Source organism: Polypterus senegalus, chromosome 10, assembly GCF_016835505.1.
Source record: "Polypterus senegalus isolate Bchr_013 chromosome 10, ASM1683550v1, whole genome shotgun sequence".
NCBI classification, from domain to species: Eukaryota; Metazoa; Chordata; class Cladistia; order Polypteriformes; family Polypteridae; genus Polypterus; species Polypterus senegalus.
In genome coordinates this window covers 2376352-2387667 of record NC_053163.1, presented here as the reverse complement: position 1 = coordinate 2387667, position 11316 = coordinate 2376352, and positions in this window count along the sequence as shown.

The following is an 11316-nucleotide window of genomic DNA, read 5'->3' as shown; positions in this document are numbered from 1 at the left end:
CTGGGGAGACACAAAATGGCAGCATAAATGTGAACACCTGAGACCAACTCATAGTCCAGTGGGACAAACTGTGCAGCCACATATCTGCTGATCAACATCCAGTTTACACGTCGACAGCCACAGGACCTCCTCTTTAGGGACAAACAAGGGGACGACAGCCAAGTGTTACAGGAGATTCAACTGTGGGGTGAATTTAAGTGGTGGAGAATGGCCTTGATCAGCTGATGTGACCAGGAGTATCTCGTCACGTGATGGTGTGCTGATGACTGATAACCGCGGTCATGTGTGCCTCGAGGGCAACACCTTTGATGTACTCACACACACACACACACACACACACACTCGGTGTGCCTCGTTGGCTGAATCCGGCGGCCCAACCCCCTGTTCATAGCTTGCTTCACTCACCATCAGTGCACAATGGAAGTTTTTGTTAAATAAATGATAATAATAATAACCTTTTCTCCAATACTTCACACAGAGAGGACCCGAGACACAAACTCACAATCTCTGCTTCAAGATGGCCGCACTTCCATTGTGCCATCTGCATGGCCTGTCAACTGCTAACGCACAAGTCAGCCACTGCTGTTCTTAGTGGAGCACATGTACTGTAGATCATGTATTTTCTTTTTAATTTGTAATGAATTCATGTTAAATTGGTTGTATTGTCATGAGAGTATCATTGTTGTATTCTCCTAATGAAGATTAAACAAATGATATACAGATGTGTAGTATACGATGAACATCCATTCATCCATTTTCCAACCCATTGAACCCGAACACAGGGTCACAGGGGTCTGCTGGAGCCAATCCCAGCCAACAAAGGGTGCAAGGCAGGAACCAATCCCGGGCAGGGCGCCAACCCACCACAGTACGATGAACAGTTTTGAAGAAAAAGGAAACTGCATGAAAATGTTGCACGATTTACCTAATCTATGTATCTAGATATATATATACAGTAACTAAGAAATAATACAAAGAGCACACAACACGTGTTTTGCCCTGATTGGAGCTCATTAGGTTTACGCCTTGCGGGGATCAAACCTCAGATGTCTCTGCCTGAGACGTTGTGCCGTGGCGACTTAGCGCAAAGACAGAATTTGGTATAGTTGGCAGGATTACAAACATATTACAGAGAGAGAATACACTAAAAGGAAAGATTTAGATGTGAAAGGCACTAGATAGATAGATAGATAGATAGATAGATAGATAGATAGATAGATAGATATGAAAGGCACTATATAATAGATAGATAGATAGATAGATAGATAGATAGATAGATAGATAGATAGATATGAAAGGCACTATATAATAGATAGATAGATAGATAGATAGATAGATAGATAGATAGATAGATAGATGTGAAAGGCACTATATAATAGATAGATAGATAGATAGATAGATAGATAGATAGATAGATAGATAGATAGAGTGAAAGGTGCTATATGATAGATAGATAGATAGATAGATAGATAGATAGATAGATAGATAGATAGATAGATAGATAGATAGATAGATAGAAAGGCACTATATGATAGATAGATAGATAGATATGAAAGGCACTTAATGATAGATAGATAGATAGATAGATAGATAGATAGATAGATAGATAGATAGATAGATAGATAGATAGATAATTTATTAATCCCAAGGGGAAATTCACAGAGATATGAAAACTTCTCTCTAACACAGACAGATGTAAAAGGCACAATATGCTAGACAGAATGACAAAGCAAAAGGCATCATTTACTAAATATATAACAATACTAACACATAGCTTACTAGGTAGAGAGACTGCTAAAAGCAAAGGGCACTTTGTAAGAGATGATTACTGGCCTTTCCACTTTTGTTAAGGTGTACCCCTTTTTTATTTTGACCAAACTTAGTTTTCTAATTTCTTTATTGATTCCATCTCGCCTGACGAAGGGGCCCAGTTGCCTTGAAAGCTTGCGTAATCTTTTTAGTTCGCCAATAAAAGGCAGAGGTCTCAGGGTGGGCCAGCGGTATGAGTGACTCACACTTCAGCTATTTAAACATTGTCACGGGGGACCTCTGAGGTTGCCTGGTGTGTTGATGTGCCTTTTGCAGGGGCTACAGAGATGGTGTACAGGGACTTTCCACAGACATACCGGCACTGTTGGTCCCAAAGCCCCACATCTTCTCCCTGAGGCAGAGGTAAGGTGTCACTGGTTTATAAAGGCACACCTAATAAAAGGTCTATCCATCCATTATCCAACCCACTATATCCTAACACAGGGTCACGGGGCTCTGCTGGAGCCAATCCCAGACAGCACAGGGCGCAAGGCAGGAAACAAATCTCGGGCAGGGCGCCAGCCCACCGCAGGGCACACACACCCACACACACCCACCACACACTAAGGACAATTTAGGATCACCAATGCATCTCACCTGCATGTCTTTGGACTGTGGGAGGAAAGCCACGCAGACACGGGGAGGACCTGCAAACTCCATGCAGGGAGGACCCGGGAAGCGAACCCAGATGGGTCTCTTGACTGTGAAGCAGCAGCGCTACCCGCTGTGCTACTGGGCCACCCGGCACTGCTTATACCACCCCATCTGTAACACACACTCACACACACTAAACCCGTCAAGAGTTTTACAACACCCCCATTTTTCCAGTTTTTCTTGATATATATAAGAAGCTCAGGTCTGGTGAATAATAAAAGAAATTAGTGAGCAAACTCCCCGAAGGCACCGCTGTGTGTCGCCGCCACAGGGGTGATGAGTTCATGAAATCACGAGTTCAAAGGCAAATTAAAAAGCCCCTTAAGGAAAGAAGAAAGCAAAAATATTACAATGCTGAAATGACGATGGCGATGTTTTACTCGAATTAATCAACGAAAAGCAAATAACAACAACAACAACAACATTTATTTCTATAGCACATTTTCATACAAACAGTAGCTCAAAGTGCTTTACATAATAAAGAATAGAAAAATGAAAGACATAATTATAAAACAAAATAAATCAACATTAATTAACATCGAATAAGAGTAAGGTTCAATGGCCAGGGGGGACAGAAAAAACAAAAAAAACTCCAGACGGCTGGAGAAAAAAATAAAATCTGTAGGCAAATCATAAATAACCCACAAGTGTTAAAAGAAGACAACAAGTACATTTACAAATCGGATATTTTTCAGAAATTGGGAAATAACTGACCAGTAAAGACCACATCACAGACAAAAACAATCGTTCCATACTTTTATTAAGCTGATCGGACAAATTGTGTTAACTGTGAGCCGTTTGGTTTCGTTTGCCTCCTGAACGACACGACTGAAGGAGCCCAGCCGGCGGATAGCAGAGGGTCAGCGAGGACGTGCAGGGTGCCCTGCTAGGAAGGACGACAGTGCGGCTGAGTGACATGGAGGGAACTTTACTTGTGTCCAGGGGGGGATTTGGCTTTTTAAAGAAGCTCTACAAAGAAATAAATACATAAATAGGTAGATAGATAACTAAATACACACACACACACTCACACTCACGTGCAGCGTCTGCCTTGGACACCACGCATTTCTTCAGGAAACTCTTCTGTCCACCGCAATTCCAGTCTTTGATTATTTAGAACTTGAGCTTCATCAGAGCAGATTGTGGTGGCTCCCCTTTGTGAACTGAAGATGATTGTCAGAGCGCCTCCATTGTGGTGAATTGAAGATGATTGTTTTGGGGGGGCACTGTTGGTGAATCTAGCATGGTAGAGCCGAGGGTGGAAATACATTATCATGTAAAGCCGATCATTTAGGCAGCCCACCGCGATTCAGTACACCACCCACTGTCATCATCGAACAGGGACTCACCACCCTCCAGTGCCATCCAGTGCCAGCCTGTGACCCAGACCCAGAAACACTGCTCTATAGCAGGGATCACCAACTCCGGTCCTGGAGGACCACCGTGCCGCCCTAATAAAAGGTTCAAATGTCAATTAGGAGCCTCACGCTCTCTGAGCCGCGAGATGGGGGCCACACTTGGTGGGTCTGGTGGGGTGACAGCTGCGACACAGCCGGTCCTGTGATTACCGATTTGACTTCCACATCAGTACAATGTAAGCCAGAAACTCCGGGCTGGACGCGTTAGCCTCACCGGGACGCCAGCGCAGTGCAAACGGACAATGAACAGCGAGACGCACTGTGAGCATCAACCGCGAGCCGCAATAAGTAACCTGTCAGTGAGGTTAGAGCGCAAAAAAATAATAAAAATAAAGATAAGGTTTTGGACTTACCGGCACTTTGTTTCGTTCTTGTTATTTAATTAATTGATTATTATAACAATTATTTTTTCCCCAGATGTTCACTTCAGCTACGAGCCACGCGCATTGTTTTCCACGTTTAACGGCCGGTGTTTTAAAGGTGGCGCCGAAGCTCAGTGCGGTCGCGGATGTCTGGGGATGCAGAAAGACCTCCACAGGGATGTCCATTTTGGTGCTGGTTGATGTGCTCCGTAGCGTTTTTCTTTTTTGTTATGTACAATTATATATTTCTAAAATATTATTTAATGTTCTAATATGTTTCTTTTATTGGTTGATAGTTTGTTTGTTTTTTTTTTTTATTTCAGGTGTGACATTCCCCCTGCAGGACTGAAATGGTATCTCCCTGTGAGAGTGCAAGCTGCCCGAGGAAACTGAGACAATTCCAACGTTATCCTATAGGAGCGGTTCGGCCGGGGGTCGCGAGAGGAGAGAGTTTTATAATCGATCGGACAGATTTGACTGACAGGGGCTTCTCAAACTCGGTCCGGTGGGACCCACTGGGGCTGCAGGTTTTTGTTCCAACCAGCTTCAGTTTTTACCGGGTCTCCTGAGCTAATTAAGTGAACTTTTATTTCCCAGATTTTGTATTTTGGGAACAATAAAGTGAAAAAGACACCTTTTATTGGATAACTAAAAAAATTACAATATGCAAGCTTTCGAGGCGACTCGGGCCCCTTCTGCAGGCGAGATGGAATCAATAAAGAAATTAGAAAACTAAGTTTGGTAAAATAAAATAAAATAAATGTAAATGTACTAAGCAGTTATATGGGATTACTGTATTTTTTGTTCTAACAATATTTTCATTCTATTTTTCCCGGTTTTCTAATTGTTTAATGAATCAGTTATTTACTAATTGGTCGATCTGACGCTAAAGTTTTTGCAGCCTTTCGTGCTTCAGTGTTGTCTGCCTGGCTGTCTGCTCTGCTCGTTTTTAATTGTCAGTATGAAGATACAACGAAGGAACCAAACAGCACAGAGAAACGGCAACATCGAATGAAATCAAGAAAAGAGAGGTAAACATTTACATTTATAGAAAAAAAAATAGAAAGGTGCTTTTCTGAATTTAAAAGAAGAACAAAATAAACAGCTAATTAAACGAGATCGGTGCTGTCAGTTGTTGTCACGGATTATGAGTCTGTCTGGAACAAAAATCTGCAGCCACAGGGGGTCTCCAGGACCGAGTTTGTGGACCCCGTGATAGAAAGAGGAGTGTGCGAGGTGCGCCAGACGTAGAGGTGTCTGGTGGCTGAGCAGTTGGCCGCTGTTAAGGTGCAGCTTGAGGCTCCACGGAACCATAAACGGCTTTGGAGATTTTTTTTTTTTTTTATCCAAGCGGTTGTATTTACGGCATGGACTGAAGCAGAGGCCAGATTTTTTCTGTTTTTGGCTGCTCATACCAATGCCTGGAGTGAAAGAAAATATCCGGGTAAGAGTGTTTGTTTTCTTTTACAGACTCTATTTTTTTTCTTTGCACTCTCACAGTAAGAATTGTTTTAACTCTGGATTACATTTTTTCCGTTTAGTGCGAATGTTTACACCAGTAACTGTTTTTGGCTTTTTTTTTTTTTGCTATTGTGGAATTTTTGTGGTGTGAACTTTTGTATGTAAGTTAATAAAAATTGTGTATGTCTTTATTTGTAAGTTAGACAACGCAATGTATACATTAGTGTTTCATTGGTGAGAAGCTTTCATCTTTGAAGTCCCAACCCCCTTTTGTGGCCTCCTGTATAAACGGTGCGTACCCATAAACATGTTGAGCGCGCCCGTTTCCACCTAATCTTGGCGTAAAGCCACGCCCATTCACACGCCCCGCCCCCCAAGACATTGCGAACACAGATATCGGCTCAGTATTGCGAACTGGCGGCCACAGCGTCAGTGCAGTGCTGCTGTTCTTGCGTGGTTTCACTTTATTTATTTGATTCACATCCCTGACACGTCCTCATCAAATACAATACACCGGATTAACCGCAGATCGTTTATAAATGTAAGTTACCCGATTGTAATCAATATAATGGTGCACACAATGACCAAACTGGTCCACTGCCATGGCTGCTTTAGCGTTGTTAGAAGCAGGGCCGGATTAAGACCCTTAAGTAATTTTGGTGCCCCCTTACACTAGTAATTCAAAATACTAAAACGATTACAAACTAGAAAATACAATTTTATTTTAGTATCAAAATTCGAAATTAACCAAAATACTTATAGTATGAAGGAAAATATTTATTTTTGTATGCTTCATTTTATTTTTATCTGAATTTTCTCCTACTTTTTTCCTTGCAAACTCTTTGATTAGATCTTCATAATCAATCTTATGTAACACATCTGCTTCTACAAATAATAGAGATAAGGCATCCAGAATATGTTGTTTGAATTTTGTGGCATTCAACACAGTTATACATTTCATAAACTGAATAATACAGACCTTTTAATTCCCAGCTTACTGCTGATGCTGAATCCTGTGCTTTTAAGGGGGTTGAACTGCCAAGTGGCGTATAGGATTGTATGATTTCTAGGCAGGAAGTAGAAAAAAAGTATTATTTAAATCTTATATTAAGAATACTTAGCAAATCTTTTACACACAATGAACGCAAAAGCCATAAATGAAATAATAAAAATGGTAAAAATGCATGACCTTTAATGTCGTACGGCAATACTTAGAGCGGTTATATGCATTAAAACTGCCGCCTCCATGTCGTTAATTGTTAAAGTACTTGGGGGTCGTGAAAATTGTCGTATCAAAATGAGACTAGGAGCAAAAAATCTCTGGTTTTGATGAAGCAAACCAAATTCCAAAATATCAATTAGCGCAGATTTTGTTTCAGCTGTTTTGAAATTTTTTACATCTCATATTTAAGGATGTTTTAGGTCTCAAAGTGACTACAAAGTGGTTTAAATGCATGGCTACAAATATTGATTTTATCTGACATTATTCTAAGGACTACAAATTATCCAATCTCCTGCCAAAACCTGTGGAAATTGACTTTAACCCCAAAATTGATTTAAAAATTAATTTTGTGCTTTTCGATAAAGATCTGATCGCGTTTTTATCGTTACTTGAAGAGAAATTTTACAAATGTTAACGTTTGGGTCGATTTTAAAGGTTTTTTTTTTTTTAATTTACGGTTTTCATTTTGACATGAAAACTGTAGATTTACCATTTTTATTTTTTAATTTATTTACGGCTTTTGTGTCAATTTAGCAAATCTATTTACACATATTCTTAGTAAGATTTGAAGAATATTTTGTGAAAATTGTGTTAATAGATCTTTATTAGTTAAAACGCTATAAATAATTGTATCCAATAGTAATCAGCTGTACGATTTTCACTTTTACATAATATAAACAAATTTAAAAATATCCAAGAATAGAATTAAATAGAATTATTTTTTTCCTCAAGCTGAGACAATATTTTGTTTTTGCTTAAAATAGAATATAACGCTTTCTACTGTAACAATGAAATCTTGGCTCAACTTCAAAAAGTGCTTCCATTTTTCACACTTCATTTTTTTTAAGTTTGGTTAATTAAAGTTTTTCTTATCAGTTAAACTCCCCCAAACCAAATCTTAATTTAATTCAACTATTTTTTTATGAATATTTATACATTGTTTTTTTATGGTATACAGTATCCAAAAACTGAGTCAGGTTAGTTTTATTCTATCAAAATTTATTCATAAAAAATGTTTTCATAAATGGCAGCCTTTTTCAATTTCAAAATAGAGTTGTAAATATAACAAAATAAAATATTTTCTGCAAACCACACTGATTTTACAAAAGATTAAATTCGGTGTTGCATTTTAAAAGAATTAACTTAAAACCACTGACTTTCGGTAATATTAACTTAAATACACTTTAAACAAAAGTGTCTAAAATAGTGAATTTTAAAACAAAAGTCCATTTTTAGCACAAGTGCTGACTTACACAAACCAAACAAATCCGAGTGCTGCCTTAACGTTATCATCCACAGTGAATCAAATAAAAACCAAACAGAAAACGCCGTCAGTCTAAGAATAGCAGGGACCAACATCTGGTTTTTTATTGAATTTGGATATTAATAAGTTTTGCTGTATTGCAAACGTCACAGTGCAATATGTTCTAAAATGACGAATCGGTATTTTTAGTAAACCAACATCAAAATGTACGCAAACATCTTGAAATACAGAAGAGACAGGAAAACAAGAACGCACTAAACAGCCTGACGCCTTCCAGCTTTGCGGGTTCAGCAGCCTAATGCGCAGACATCTTCTTAGCGTCGAGCTCCAAGACGATCTTGTGCGTCACCTCAGCAGGTTTGCTCCAAATTACAGGGCATACATGCGACCAAATAGTACATTGTCGGGCAACCGGGGCGCCGCGAAAACTTTTGTAAAATATTTACAATTGTAGTGTTTTTGAACTTTTGGTTGATTAAAAAGATAATGTTTAAAAAATATTTTATATTGGGAAAACAGATAACGGAACACTTACGGAAATGAAGTCTAAGAAGCGTGAGAGACTTCAAATGATCGACAAGGAAATGCGCGTCTGTCTTTCGAAAACTGATCCTCGCTTCAATCTCGTTATGTGCTGAAAAACAATCTCAACGTTCACGTTAATTAAACTTAAGATTTGATTCCTTTATTAATAAAATGTCTTAAAACTTGTAAAATGAACTGTTGTCATTGGCGATCGTCCATAGATTGTGTCGTCACGACTTTATTTATGGGCAGTCCCTCAGGTGCGCCGCAGCTCCAGAAAGGTTGCCTTTCACTGCAATAGAAGGACACGAGCAGATGCAATGGAGGTTAACCCGTTCAGCACTCGCATGCCCTCTGTAACTATGTCAATGTCCACTGGCGCGTGGAGTGTCCTCGTCCTTGTGGATCACAAATATTCCCATAGGTGTTTTCTCAACTTCTGCGTGGATGCTTTCCAGCTGTCGCATGGCCGGAGGAGGACAGACACCTTTGTAGCTGTTTTGAAAACCCAAAATGAGTTCTGTCTAAAGACGCAGCAAAGACAAACAAGATTTGGGACATTCTCCTCAGGAGTATATTAACCCACAACTGTTCTATGGTATCTGCGGCCGAGGAACGCCCAATTTCACAAATTCAGTGAATCTTTGCTTTGTAAATAAATACAAATGTTGTATTCTTACCAAAGATTCTTTGATGAGGGCTCCAGCCTCTTCTCCAAGATAGATGACGAGGGATTTGAACGGCAGTTCTCTCTGCATGTTAATCTCCACAGTCTGTGCAGTACAAGACACCATTAACATGGAGACCGGCCCTTCAAAACATCCAAAGTAGCAGCGTAACTTTAGAAAGATTAGACATTCAGTTTACAAAGAGAGGACAGTGCAACATGGCCTGTGTGTCATGACCACTCACTCGACTGTCACTTGTCTGTTATTCAGAGTATAGAATTGAATTAGGTTTTATATTTTAAACTCCTGGATGCCAAATTAAGCTCCAAGGCTGCAAAGACGTCATGTTGACCACAGATCAGCGAGTTTAAAGCCCACCTCGATTAGACGAAGTGTTTAAGACTTTGTACACAGCCCAGGTATTATTAGCCTTAGCCCTGATGAAGTCACAGCATTACGTACATGTGAAGATAATCGTTCCTATCTAATTTAAAGCCTTCAATATGTCGCCGGTCTTCATGCTTCTCCTCTCCCCCTTTCAGCCTGTCACTCAACTGAACTCAGCACAGACATGGGGGCAAACATGTTTAAAAGTTGAACTATTTAATCAAAAACGCTTTCCCACAATATGTGCAAAACATTAGCTGATGTCTCCCTCCATCTTGTAATGTGGATTGGCTTCTTGATTAATGTGAGGTATTATCACAAGCGCACACTCTAAAATGGTCCGCACTCATTTAATCTTCAACTCGAGGCCTTGGCAAAGACAACAGTGACCTCCACCCGCCAATACGGCTTCACACTCAATGGCACTTCAGACATTTGCTAAAAACACAAAGATTACTAACTTGAGTAATTAATACTACGCAGTACTGATGGATCATTCAATGGCATGGCATAAATGAGCTTCCCTTTGACACGTTAACTGTCTACCCGACCGAACTCACAATCTACACTAATTACAAACCGGTTCAACTACCGCACTTAACACTTTATGTCATTTATATCAACTGATACGTTGAGTTCAGAAAGCAGGTTACTTATCTTCACTAATTAGACTACTAGTTTGCTAACTTCAGATTCATCGAGCCAAAAACCATCAGAATTGTGCCAAATGTTTTGCTGCCTCTTCCCTGAACATTACATACCTTTTACAAACTGTGAACATTTTCACCACCATCTAAGTAAACCATTACAGTCCTATTGAGCTGCTCATTACGACAATCACAGAGCACAGCTACACTTCTGTGATCATAGCAATGTGTCACCTGCTCAGACATTTGTGGCCCCTTCAGTCTAATTCTCTGATGTAAGAAGCTCTTTCAGGTGGCGTGCCAGGCGTTGGTTAACCCTAACCCTAACCCTGCGCCACCACACCGCCTCCCTTTACTCTCCAGTTACCTGCCCACAGAGTTCAGAGTCTGATGGAATCAAAAAGCCTCCGCTGGTGGGCTTCACTCGGCTGTTCATTAACACCAGGGCTCGTTTAAAGAATAACTTGCCGTCATCCATTGTTCTTATCACTTACTACTCTAAACTCAGAAATACCGACACAGTAAACAACACGACTGTAATGAACACGTAGACATACAAAGAAATCATGATAAAATAATATTGTTTGCGCTACGTTTACAAACAGCGTACTTAAAATGCACGTAAAAATACACACACTTTACCTCGTTCGGGTCGAGATAAAACCGATTCGTTTTGGGGAAATAAATGATTTGGGATATTTTGTTTCTAATTTGTTGATGGTGAAAAAATACGAGGCATACTTCACATGTTGTATAGCACCGTGAGAGATGCAAACGTAGGGTGTCACTATTTAATATCAGTTAAAATCCATCCTTCCGTCCTTTATCCAACCCACTATATCCTAACTACAGGGTCACGGGGGTCTGCTGGAGCCAATGTCAGCCAACAGAGGGCGCAA